The 13809-nt window shown below is 37.1% G+C and overlaps 1 pseudogene; it reads right to left on the bottom strand.

The window, feature by feature from the left end:
• Positions 1-8488: 8488 nt before the first annotated feature.
• Positions 8489-12494, bottom strand: LOC107529190 (large ribosomal subunit protein eL42-like; annotated as a pseudogene).
• Between the last annotated feature and the right edge of the window lie 1315 nt (positions 12495-13809).

Here is a 13809-nt window from a genome sequence, read left to right on the forward strand (position 1 = left end):
CCTTTCTGGGTACCCATAATCATCACTGCCTTATAGCATTTGCTCTCTCTCATGAATACTAGGAATTTTTTCTCACAAGAGAAAAGGATAATGCCACATCTCTTATTAGACCCACACCATACTTATAATACTAACTTCTTATATCAATTGACTACTAGGAACTTTGTATTAATCACCTTTTATATAATTTAAAATTTCAGAGGTTAATAATTGAAGGAAATTGGCATATGAAAGATTCCCAACTTCTGGAAACAGATGTCATATTTTACTCAAACAGATGGTTTTCCCCTAAAGTAAAATGGCATTTTATTCAGCTCTTCTTGATCAGTGGGTTCTGAGCTCCCTCTAGTGAGAAATACGCTACTTACAGAAGGGTTGTGTGAAATAATCTTTTGGAAATTGCCTCCTTTCTTATTAAAGAGCTATGTTTTCGTTCTCTGTTGTTACAGTAATGGATAGATTTTCATTTTTAAAGAAGCTTAGTCAAACTTTCTCAGAGGACAACATTTTGGGAAGTCATGTTTATAAGAAAAGTGTCACTTTTTCCTTTGGGGAAAAAAATTGTTGTGGAAATGCATCAAAAGTATGGACCGAATTGTACTTTCTGGTACCATGTCTGCAGCTTTCTGAGGCTGCTGTCCTGGGACCCCTGCCACTCATTTCTCTAACTGCTACAAAGCGGGGGGCGAGCATACACTGTGGGGAGCAGACCAGTTCCTCCAAGGGTGCTGCGTCTGTGGGTGGATGTTCATCCTGCTGCAGGACTTAACACTCTGAGACTTTCTACCGCACCCTCAGTCCTGGTTACAGGAAGGGATGTTTCACAGAATTCTGAGTGGTCGGTTCTTATCTTTGCATTTAAATAATGATGGACTGAGGCAGTGGTCAACTTTTTGGCCCAAGGTGCATGTGCCAAGGTTTTGTGTATCCTTTACACCGTTTCCCCCAAATATAACATCTTGCAAAAGTATAGTGCAACATTAAAACCAGGATATTGGCATTGATACAGTCTTTACTTTCTTTAGGTGTTTTCTTTCATTTTTTTTTTGGAGGGGGGCTTTTGAAATGAAAATTAGCTTACTTAATTTATATCTTTTTGGTTTTTTATACATGCATTTAAAGGCTTAAGTATAACACTAAGCATTGCTTTAGCTGATACATAGAGCTTTCATCATTATCCGCTGTTTAGCAATTTCTATTGTTATTTTGTTTTTAACCTATAAGTTATTTAAGAGGCCATTTTCTAAGTTTTCAAACATATCTTTTGGATATCTTTCAAAAATGTTCTTTTCCTTATTGATAAGTAATTCAATTTTATTGTGATCATAGAATGAGGTCTGTATAATCTGGATTTTTAAATTTCATTGTATTTGTTGAGACTTTCTTATTGACCCAGAGCCTGGCCAACTTCTGTAAATATCCCACGTGTAATTGAATTCTCCTTGGATTCAGGGCACTGTGAATATCTAATAGATTAGTTTATAAACTTTATTGCTCACATAATCAGTATCTTATTTTTTCCTTTGCTTAATATATCAACTTCTGACTGTGGTAATAAGATTGTGTATGTTTTTAAAAACATTTCTTCCTATAATCCTGTCAGGTTTTGCCTCATCTATTGTAAAGCTATGCTGCTAGGGATACATAAGTTCAAAAGTATTGTACTTTTGTAATTATGTAATGCCTTCTTTATCCTTCTTAAGTAACTGAATTCTATTTTATCTGGTATAAATATTGTTACGCCAGCTTTCTCCCGGTATTTGCTAGCATGCCAGGCAGTTTCCCTGCCTTTTATTCCTTATTTCCTTGTAAGTTTTTATTTGTAATGCAATTGTGGAGTTGAATCTTCCCTAAGGCTTGTAATAAAAAAAAATAGTAACACCCTATTTCCCTCCACCTAGATGAAACAACTTTAAATACTTTTAGACAAGTCTTTTCATACTTATCTCCCTTTTTATGCTACTCCCCCCCCTTTTTTTTTGCAGAATTCTTTATTAGCTTCTCACTATGGAGTTAATAACAGCAAACATGTTTAGAACACTTGTTTTGTGCCAGACACTTGTCTATGCCCTTCACAAATATTGTTCACACAGTCCTAAAAGACCTTTGAGAGGATTTGGGGGAACTGCTTCTTAAGCGCGTCCCACCAGCCTTTCTGTGTACAGAGTTGTTTTCATTACCGCTCCCCATTCCCACGGCCACCATTCTAAGCATCCGGAGTCTGTCTTGCAAACCAGGCTGCTTTCGTGCTTTTTAACTAGCAGCTGCATCAGTTACCAAGAGTCCACTTGCTTTACAGCTACAACTTCATGGCTAATGTTCTTGTACCATTGTCTTTTATTTTTATTTTTTTTGGTGTAGGCCTTAAAAACTATACTGCTACCTGGCCGACGTGGCTCAGTGGCTGAGCTTCAACCTGGGATCCAGGAGATCACGGTTCGATTCCCGGTCAGGGCACATGCCCAGGTTGTGGGCTCGATCCCCAGTTGGGGGCGTGCAGGAGGCAGTCGATCAATGACTCTCTCATCATGGATGTTTCGATCTCTCTCTCTCCCTCCCCCTTCCTCTCTCTGAAATCAATAAAGATATATTTAAAAAAACAAAACAAAACAAAAACACTTATACTGCCATTTTGAGTGGGATTTCAGAATGGATCATAGTAAATTTATGTGTTTCATTTCTTTTTTTCTTTTCTTTCTTTTCTTTTTTTTTTTTTACTTACAATCTGGTATAGTTTTTTTATCCATTCATTTGCAAATTCTCTGTATTGTTTTCATTTAGGTATATGTCTTAGCTATAAAGCTGGAATTAGAAATGCTTCTGTTGGTTAATAGAGGCATTCAATCTATTTACATGTATTATGAGCTATTTCTACAATTTTGTTTTATACTTTCTCTTTATTATCATTGCCCTTTATTTTCTTGCTTATGGGGTGCAGAAAAGTAGATTTACAGTTGTGAGTATGTGAAACACAGGGTTTATTCTTGTATTATCTTTTAATTATTGTATTATTTATTAGCATTACCAGTGTAAACTTATTTTTGCCCACCTCTGTATACTGTATGTAATGTGAGGCTTCCCATATTTGTTCTGTTTTTATACTATAAAGGTGTGGAAAGTATAGATTATATTTTTTAGACTTTTAGTGATTATCTTTAAACATTTAATACACAGTTCAATATCTCTATCCAACTTCTAAACAGGACAAAGGATATTATCATTGAATACCCCTTTTGTGTCTAGCATTTTCATGAGCACGTTTATAAACATAAGTTTTTAAAAAATTTGTATTGAATTTATTGGGGTGACATTGGTTAATAAAATTATATAGGTTTCAAGTATACAATTCTATAATACACACTTATATATTGTATTGTGTGTTCACCATCCAAAGTCAAGTCTCAACCACTGAGCCACACTGGCCGGGCACCTTGTTTACTCCTTGATCTAGACAGACCTCAACTCCCATATTCCATTTCTTTTTTAGTGTCTGGTACATTTATCTCCTGGTTTTGAACAGTTTTTACTTGTTTTGTTGCTTGTTTTCAGAACTTTTTCTATCACTACTACGTATTTTAAGAAGGAGTGTTTCAGTGTGGGTTGATTGCTCTATATTCCCTGAGCTCTTGCTTTATAACCTTTTGTTCGAGGTTTGGTGAAGGGTTTGTTGCCTGAATCCTGCTAATTGCCCCTGTTGCCCACTTGGGTTTTTGTAGATGGGGTCCCTATGAGGACAAATTCAAGGAGTACAAAGTGTTCTAAAGTCCAGGCTTGTGGAGTAAAATGTATTGGAGAACTTGGGGCCTTTTCTCTTCTTTCCAGTCTTAGACCTTGGGATGTACTAACTTTGACTTCCTACTGCCCACGCCCTCTTTATGACTCTTATAGGTTCTGAGGCTTTAAATAGCAGTCCCTCCTTGTTTGGGTTGTGGTGGTGGTGGTCCCTGCCCTGGGTGATGAAGAGCTAAGGGAGCCAAGATGTCAAGGGATGGAGTGCACATCGCAGAAACCATACCTGTATCAGAGGATATCAGCTCTCTCCAATTCTCCAACCATGTTGGTCACTCTTCCTTCCTGGGGCAAGATCAAATTTAGGGTCTACATGGGGCCTGAAAGTGTTTGCATCTGGCCTGTCCATACCCTATAAAGACACAGGAGCTGAGACCACAGTATTCCTTTAATATTTCTGATCCAATAATTTCATTTCTGGAAGTCAATTCTAAGGAAATGATCAGAGATGTGGGCAAGATTTATGCATAAATATATTTCCTAACTTTTACTTATATTAGTGAGCAATCGATGGAAAAACCCTGATGTCTAAAAATCATACTTGATCTATGTGATAGAACATTATGTAGCTTTTGTTTTCGGGGTAGTTAGTGACAGGTGCATGGTCACAGTATAATATTAAATTAAAAAAGCAGAATTAAATGCTACATATATGCTATAATTTTAATTTTAAAAAACAGTAAGATAAACAGAATAAAGTTTTTAGAAAAAAAGAACTGGAAGAAAATACACACATGTATTAATAGGTTTCCCTTCTCCATTTTCAAAGGGTTCTCATATAATTATATATATTACTGCTACAATCAGAAAAAATACATGGTTAAATGAAAAGACATCATAAATTTTGATATGTAAAGTGACATAATAAAAAATTTGGGATTAAACTAATATCCAAACATCTGCTGTTATGAAGAAGTTTTATTGTATGTAACTGTATATAACTTTCTGTTCTAGATAGTTAATGCAGAGATAAAAGAATATAGCCCAGCCGGGCATGGTTCAGCGGTTGAGCATTGATCTAGGATCCAGGCGATCGGGGTTCGATTCCAGGTCAGGACACATGCCCGGGTTGCGGGCTTGATCAATGATTCTCGCATCATCATTGATGTTTCTATCTCTCTCTCTCCCTCTCCTTTCCTCTCTCTGAAATCAATAAAGATATATTTTTTTTTAAAAAAGAAAAGAATATAAATTGTTGCATATAATATTTAAACTTTGCTTGCAGACATTTAAAAAAAAATCCCTAAAAGGAAATAAGATGACACACACTCTTTTTATAACAGAACGACAAATGTCTCATTAGGTAAAGTGCATGTTGGCATAAAAATGAATGTAATTTATATTTGAATTTTTGGCTAATCAAATGACATATGTTTTATTGTCTTGCAGTTATAATGAGCAGTATTTAATTAAAAGCTAATTGAATATTCTAGGCAGCAATTATCTTGCAATAGAGATGCCAAATTTGACATGAGGAGGCAGGTGAGCAGAAAGCAGAACTTGTGTGATTACTCTTTTGGGAGATGGCAAAGCGAGGACTGCACCAACCGTCGCCAGAGAAAGATATGTACAGATCTGCCCTTAACTGCACCGTTTCCTTTGTTCAACTTTGTTTACATTTTCTTAATCAGGTAAACTATATTCAAATTAAAGCTAATGTAGCCAGTGTCCATGAGTTCACAAACGCAATTCTATAGACACCCTTTGATCCCGAGTCAGGGAGACAAGAGTAAGCCTCATTCACTTTCAGTAATTTAGACACAGATTATGTGGACGATAACCTGAACAGGTGTCCTTTAGCACATGGGGTAGGAGACAAAAAAAACAAAGACAAAAATACTCTTTTAAAACTAGAGGAAAATTGGACAGAATCCACCAGTTGAATTTAAATTGAATCTTTTTATTTTTGCAGACATTTCAAAATTTTTTATATATAATTGTATATACATATAGTATACATATATGTCTGTATGTTTATATGCTTGTGTATATATATGTGTGTATATATATGTATATAGTTTCTCCTGATTTACTGAGGCATAATTTACACATGATAAATTCACTCATTTTTAATTGTACAATTTAATGAGTTTGGACTGTTGTATACATCTATGAAATCACCAGCATAATTAACATTTAGAACCTGTTTTTCATTCCTAAAATTTCCCTTGTGCCCCTTTGTAGTCAGTCCCCTCCCAGGCCCCCAAGCCTGAGGCAGTCACTAATCTGTTTTCCATCACTATACACTATACTTTTGTTATTTCTAGGATTTCATGAGTTAAACATTGTAATTTAAGTAAAATTATGTCCATCTTCTGTGTTTGACTTCTTTTCGTAGCATAATGTTTTTGAGAGTCATCCATGATGTTACACATTTTATACAAGTTACAGCAGTTGCTATTAATGAGATTACAGTCGTGAGCTACAGGATGGCATTTTAGTCAACAATGGACTGCATATATGACGGTGGTCCTAAACAGTGTAAGGGACCTGAAAAATTTTTATTGCCTAGTGATGTCATAGCTGTAGTAATGCTTTGTGGTGGTTCCATTCCTGGTCAGAGCACATGCCTGGGCTATGAGCTGGATCCTGTGTAGGAAGCAGCCAATTGATGTTGATGTTTCTTTCTATCTCTCTCTCCCTCACCCTTCTTCTCTCTCTAAAACAAATAAAAATCATATTTTTTTTAAAAAGTGCACAAAGGACTCAAACAGACATTTTTCTAAAAGAAGACATACAAACGGTCACCAGGTATATGAAAAGAAGCTCAACATCACTAATATTCAGGGAAATGCAAATCAAAACCACAATGAGATATCACCTCACACTTTTATGTTAAAAATAAATATAAAACAACTCCCAATTTTTTTTGCCTCTTCTTATAGGGCAGTTGCCCATTCCTTTATTTTCACTTTACCTGGATGATGTTTAAGAGATCTATGAACAGTGGGATATAATCAGTGTATATTTCTAGCTTTACTGCAAACTATACCAGTTATCTCTATGACTTGAGTAGAGACTAGGAAGAGAAACATTGCCTCTATTTTGTTGTTCCAATCTTCTGTTGAAGGAAATTAGCAGCTAAAACTGTATTCAGTATCTAATCTGGGAATTAAGCCAAGAATTAGGTAAAAAAGCTTATAAAACAGATTAGATTGCAATCTGAAAGCCCACACAGCCAGCTGGGCAAAAAAATAATGGTATACTGAAATGTGACTTCTGACATTCTTTTTAGTCTCAGAACTGAGCAATGAAAATCTGATCCTCTTTGAGCTACGGAGGAGCTTATTGTAAATTTCAAAATATGAAAAAAGATGTAGCCTTTTTATTACCACTATATCATTATCTTGATATGGCTGTAATTAAGCTGAGGCAGTCTATCATCTGCTGTTGAAATATATAGAACTAATTAGACATGAGCTATGTATGTTACCTGAATAAGATTGGGACAATAAAAATTTACACAAATAAGGCCTGAAATGAGGAACACAAGTCATAATAATATTTCTGGCACAAACTAAAAACAAGACCAAAGAGAGAACGAAATTAGTCAGATGGATAGAGATCCTACTTTTCCTACATGTAGACTAAGTAAAAATGCCACAGACGGGGGAAGGGGAGTGGGGCAGGGCTATGAATGCAGAAGAACATACGATCTGAAGATGTGGTGGGCCTTCAAAGGAGCAGCAGTCCATTGCTAACCCCAGGACCCAGGGGGTGCCCAGTTGTCCTTCTCATTGCTATCTGGTATATGTATAAGGATAATCTTCACACTGTTATTTATAATAGTGAAACTCTGGAAATAACTTTAAGGCACCCAATTAATGAATAAGAAATTACACTTGGTATATGCATTTAACAAAATACTAAGCAGAAATTTTAAACAAGTATTTATCTGAGAAAATATTTATGTTTTATGTAGTTGAAAAGTGGGCTTCAAAATTTTACATGAAGTGTTATTCCATTTATTCACTTAAATGTACATCTCTGCATAGGAAAAAGATTTATTGACAACATACTAATCTAATATTTAGCGCTGGTTATCTTTAGCACTGTTACCTGGAAAAACATTTGTCAGTGTGGCAGGAGAAAGAGACTAGGTTATGCTGAAGTAACAAACAGCCCCTAAAAATCAAGAACTTCGCACAATAGTTTACTTCTTGTTCATGTAATATGGCCAGTGCAGAGCTAAGTGAGGGCCCCAATAGTGGTAGCCACTCAGAGATCTAGGCTGGTGTAGGTTCCTATATGAGTAATAAAATTAAAAGGGAAAAAAAGGAATAACATCTAGCATTGGAAAACAGCTCAGTTCTACTATTTGAATACCTCATTGGGAGTTTAGAATACATTGGAAATTTACTGGAGGAAACCCCCACCAGCACAAAACAATCTAAATACACAATAATGGTTATTTATTAAATACGAATGGCATTTCCAAATGCCATAATAGTATACAACCACTAAAACAAATATGTTGAAAGATTACTTACAAATATGGGAATATAGTCTCAATGTATTGTCAAGAGTAACAAGGTGTTTTGAATGCATTGTATAGAGAGTGTATGATTCTCAGTAATCAATTTGCATAGAAACGTAATCTGTATCGCAAAATGATTAAAGGACAGCAAAGTCGTCTTTTTTTAGCCTCAAATATGATTTTATTGTCATAATAAAACAAAATATGAAGCTTAGAACTGCATCACTTGGCCCTTTCTCTTCTTATCTCCTCCCGGTTCAAAATGCTTGCATCTCTTAATAGCCAGCATTCTCTTAGATGTGCAGTTGGGCTCAACGCATCCAAGTCCCGACATAATCTTCTTTGTAGTTTTAGCCTTTTTGTGGAAAATCGGCTCAGTCTGCCCACCGTAGCCACTCTGCTTCCTGCCATGATGCCGCTTGCCCTTCTTGCACTGTGTTACTCTGTGGGGTTGATGTTCTCCACACTTACAGAAAGTCGGGCAGGTTTTAGGACCGTTCACCCTGTTGGCGAGAGCACTATCGGCACAGAAAGGAGCAAAGCATTCTCCATAGTAAATATTTCTGACTTGGGGATGCTTAGTAATTACAGGTGATCTCTCGTTTCATCTTTTTCTCTGTTTTCATAGATGACTAGTATTTGGGAAGGAAAGGGTTAGCAGCAGGCCTGCATTTATTCCCTTACTTTATGGAGGGAAGTTTCAGGAAAGAGAGAAAGATGACTTGGTCAAGTCCCTTTGTAAATGTGCTAATGACAGACTTTCTGGCAAACAGATTAGTGATATTTAATAGTGAGAGATACTCATCTATGACACACTTTTAGCAAGAGGTACCTGGTCTGTCTAGAATTGCTTATAATAAATAAACCTGGAATCTATGGGTGTTTGGAGCATAAGTCATGGGAAGATATCACATAAATTATGTACTTTTCCAAGTACATGGAGATGTTTCCTGACTAAATTAGCTCCCTTTTGAATAAATGCTACCTGTACCCATCACACAAAGACCTTGAATATTTAATCTGGGCCAGAGCATGACCTAATGTAGCAAAAAGGACCTCAGCCATGGTGTTGGCAATTTTGGACTCTTTCACACTCTCCCTGTGCCTTGTAATTACTTGAGTTCTTGGACTTATTAGGAGTCAAAACTGGATAAGATCTCTGGTGCTTGTGAATCTAACTTGATACTATGATTCTCTGTGTTAGCTCATATTATTTTCACTACCAGAAAAAAATGCTTAAAAGAGGTAAGAAACTCACAAGAATGTAAGGTACATGCTAGATTCAAGAAAATATAATCATTGTGATGGTTTATATAGTTAGCTTCCAAGTTTATAAATGGTTTTGAGGGGCAAGATTGAAGGCAATATTCACAAGAAAGCTGTTTGACAATTCTATGATTTACATTACTATGATCACTAGTAACACCATTGGAATCTATGAGAATATCAATTAATTCCAGAACTTACTATTGCATCTCAAATACATGGCCCCAGTCAGTTGGTTGGTGGCATGAAACACCAGTGATAGCAAGAACAGTTCTGTTCTGCCTTCAACTGGAAAGGCTTATTGTACATCCCTCATGAATAAGTCAGCTGAGCCAGGGGTTTGGAGATAAAGTGATATATTGGGCTCTGGGATGAAAGTGTCTGGGATTGAAACCTGGGTACAAAATTAACCCAGTTTATGACTTTAAAAATTCAATAGACTTTTTTGAGCCTGAGCTTACTCATTTGTAAATTAGACATAATTGTATCCTTTCCTCATACGGAGGCTATGAGAAGTAAAAGTATAGAGAGGGCCGGAGGAGGTGTACCTATTAATTACTTTAATAAACTCAATATTTCCTAAAAGCTTAGCTAATTATGTTCTTGCTCTCACTGAGTTAAGGTCTTCATAAAACCTTCTAAGTTCCTCCATATTTTTCCATACCTTTTGGCACATGGTCTTTCTCATAATCAGTTGAAAGCCTGTTAGGTTAGAGTACAAATGAAAACAAAACAAACTCCTTTGTGGCATTTTGAAGAGTAAAGCAAACAAAAGGAAAGTCATTGTGCTCATTAGATTTTTTTTTTTTAACACATCACTTAAATTTTTATTGACATTTCCCTTTTTCTCACTTTCTCAGGTTATATAAGCACTGCAGCAATGGAATCATTGGATTTTTTTATTTCAAGGACTTAAGCCCGGAGAAATTTGGTCCCACATTGAGATGGCATTTATGGATTTTGAATACTTTTGATTTTAACACATCTCATCATCATCATTTCATTATCTTTTCCTGTCTTCAGAAAGCTCTGTAATATCAAGAAACTTATCTAGCTCCCAATGAGCTATTCAAAAATCACAGCTAGGCAAGTACCCATTGTCTCCAAGGAAAACTGCTCTATTTCCTTCTTAGCTCCATAATTTCATTTAATACTTGCTTGTCAAAGCTGATGGAATTCCACGGCCCTGATTCCTGTCTGCTAGCTTCAGACTGACATTTTCCATTTGTACAAATCCTTTGGTAGTAATTGAAATAAGAACTCTTCATTTTTTCCACCTAAATAGTTTTCTCCCTACTCTGTGGAGACACTCATCTTTAACCAGTTAACAGAATAAGGCAAACCTTTCTCATGTGTGCCCAGGACATAGGACTGTGGAGTGGGACTGCTGATTCAGTCCAGCTTTGCTTGACACAAGCAGAATAAGCCTTTCCCCCCCGCACTAGAGCCCTGTGCTTGACTGCAGCCAGGAGCCCTTATTGCATTCTGTGTGGATGTCACGGAACGCTGAGCATTCAACAGTAATGACTCTGAAGTACAATTTCTTTTCAATGGACTCATCTCCTGAAATTCATCTTTCTAATTTCTGCTGTTCTGAATCCCAGCAGAGTTATGATGAGTTTAAGTGTTCATCAATTAATGTCAAAACTCTGACTTGGGGTGGTGAAAACACAATACAATTCACGGATGATGTATTATAGAATTGTACACCTGAAACCTACGTAATTTTATTAACCAATGTCACCCCAATAAATTCATTAAAAAATAACTCAATGTAACACCTTCAGAACTGCCTTTGACAACCACTAGAATACAAAATGGATTCATTAATGATCAGTTTCGGAGCAGAAAGAGTTTAAGAAATCTGTGATGATGGGACATTTAGGCTCAGCTCATAAAATATTCATGGATTTTCAAAATAGGGATTTAAAAAATTTGATCACAGAATAAAATGAGGGCACAAAGAACAGTCACAGGATACAAGGATATTTCTCTTCTTTTGGTTAACTACAGTTTACCCTGGTACCTGAAATCCCAACTCTCTCAGAAGTCATATTTTCTTAGTATTTATTTTATTGTTATGACAAAAACATGGGCCTTTCTATTATTTCTAAGTGTTTTGAATCAGTCCTATATAGATGATTTTCAACAGAATGAGCTTACTTTCTTTTAGGAACAAAGCACTAATGCAGTGTGTTCCCATGGAAATTCTCATGTACCCCATCCCTGCTTTATTACACACATGCCATGAACTGATGGGGCCTTACAACAACTGGTTTGGGCTCAACCCACTCAAAGGAGATTTCCAGCGCTCTTATACTGAGTGTTTGGGGCTCAGTTCCAAGCAGGAGCGCCTGGCTCTTTGTCTCTTACACAGGAAGTATGACACCTTTAATTTTCTTTTTGGTATCAAAAATTTTAATTGTATTTTGATAAACAGGTGCATGCATTACTGTTGTGTTATGGAGCATGCATATGTACAAATTTAGTAGATGCTGCCAACAGGTTTTTACATTGTTTTTCCAATGGTTTCCCAAATGGCAGTATACGCACATCCTCACTGATGTTATCTCCAGAGCCCTACTAATTATTTCACTATGTCCAGCTAGCTCACGGGAACCCCTAAGCGAGTGCCCAACCCTTAGGGTGCTGCAGGAAGCCCACTGGAATGTGACCTCTGCCTGTCGTCACCGTCTCCTTCCATCATGAACTCCAATTCTAGATGTTACGATAAGCATCAGCTTTCTGAGTAATCTGTGCTCGTTCTTTCACACTTGCAATCTTTTTTCACACCGTGTTCTCTGCCTGGATGCCCTTTACCTTTTTGTTATCCTAAAAAAAAACTCTTTCTCAACGTTAGGCAAAGCCAAGTTCTTTCTCCTCTGCATTCCTGTAGCGCTCACTGCTCTCTTACAGCCTTTCGGACCTTTGTTGAAGTTGTTTCTGCATCTGACTCTTGCATCGCCTCATCTCTCAGCTCTTGGGAATGAAACCAGGACGTGCATAGTGAGAGCTCCATACCTGTTTATTAAAGGAGAGAATGGGCTGATGAATGACTTAGAGCTGCGGTTCTACAATCCTGCCTCCCTCCCACCCAGGATTTATTTCTAGCTTCACCAGGGAACCTTGGGTTATCACGGAGCACATTCAAATTCAAAGTCCTAAGGCAGGAAGAGCACTGAGAGGTTCACAGGTTATTTCCTGTCTCCAAATACCAGCAGGGCCTATTTACTGTGCCAGACAGAGCCAGTCAGATGTGCTTAGCTGGGTAGTTGGTAGAGATGCAATTTAATTTTGAAGATTCTTCTGCCCTTTTCTCCTCTATCTTCCCTCCTTAGTAAGAAATGCCTAAAATGGGATGCCTTTACTGTGCACTGCCAGAGAGAAAATGTGGTCTCAGCACAAATACAGTGATGGATCCAGAGCTCTGGCAGCTGAGTCGAAATCACTTGTTTTTATTTAAACTAACCATCATTATTCAGATAGTCAATTTCGCTCCCTGCAGCAGCAGGAGGTCTGAGAGGCACATTTTCATGGCAGTTACACAGGCTCTATTCTAAAGGTACTTTTTAGGTATCATTTCATTTAATCTTTTTGACATACCTATGAAACTGGTAAGTTCTATTATTATCTTCATTTTACAAGGCATAGGGGGGCTAACTTGCCCAAGACCCTAGTGACAGATCTGGGATTCAAACCTAATTGGTTTGGTCCCAGAGACTGGGAGCTTAAGCACTGCATTATATTGTTTCAAAGTATCCCCTTTTGGAGAATCAAATTGCACCTTCCCAATACCCCACTCCATCTTATTGCTATATCTGCTTTTTTATTTCACAATGTGCATAACCAAGGCTCTTAGAAGTTCTGCAGTGAAAATATGTTTAAATTGGTTTATCCAAGTGCTTTCCAAATTTATGAACCCACAGTTCATAGCGCCAGTGTGCTCTAGAACACATTTGGGAAAATATGCTCAGCTTGAAAGGATTGGCAACTAGTTCTTTGCAGTGAGTGAGGTTCTGCGGGAGTTGAAGGAGACACTGAGAAAGCTGAGCACCTAGGTTGGTCATAAAGGCAAAGGGAGCAGAAGTTGAGATTCAGCACAGCAGAGTTCATGCCTCATTCCACCCCTCTCTGATGGGGTGGCTTGGTTTATTAACCGCCTAGTTTAACCTGTGTTTCAGCTGTCAATCATGGGTCATAGTGCTTACTTCCAAGGGTTGTTATTGAAATTAAATATGAATTTATATAAAGGTGCTTATCACAGTGATTGGCTTATC

This window comes from Miniopterus natalensis, chromosome 13 (assembly GCF_054644295.1).
Source record: "Miniopterus natalensis isolate mMinNat1 chromosome 13, mMinNat1.hap1, whole genome shotgun sequence".
Lineage (NCBI taxonomy): Eukaryota > Metazoa > Chordata > Mammalia > Chiroptera > Miniopteridae > Miniopterus > Miniopterus natalensis.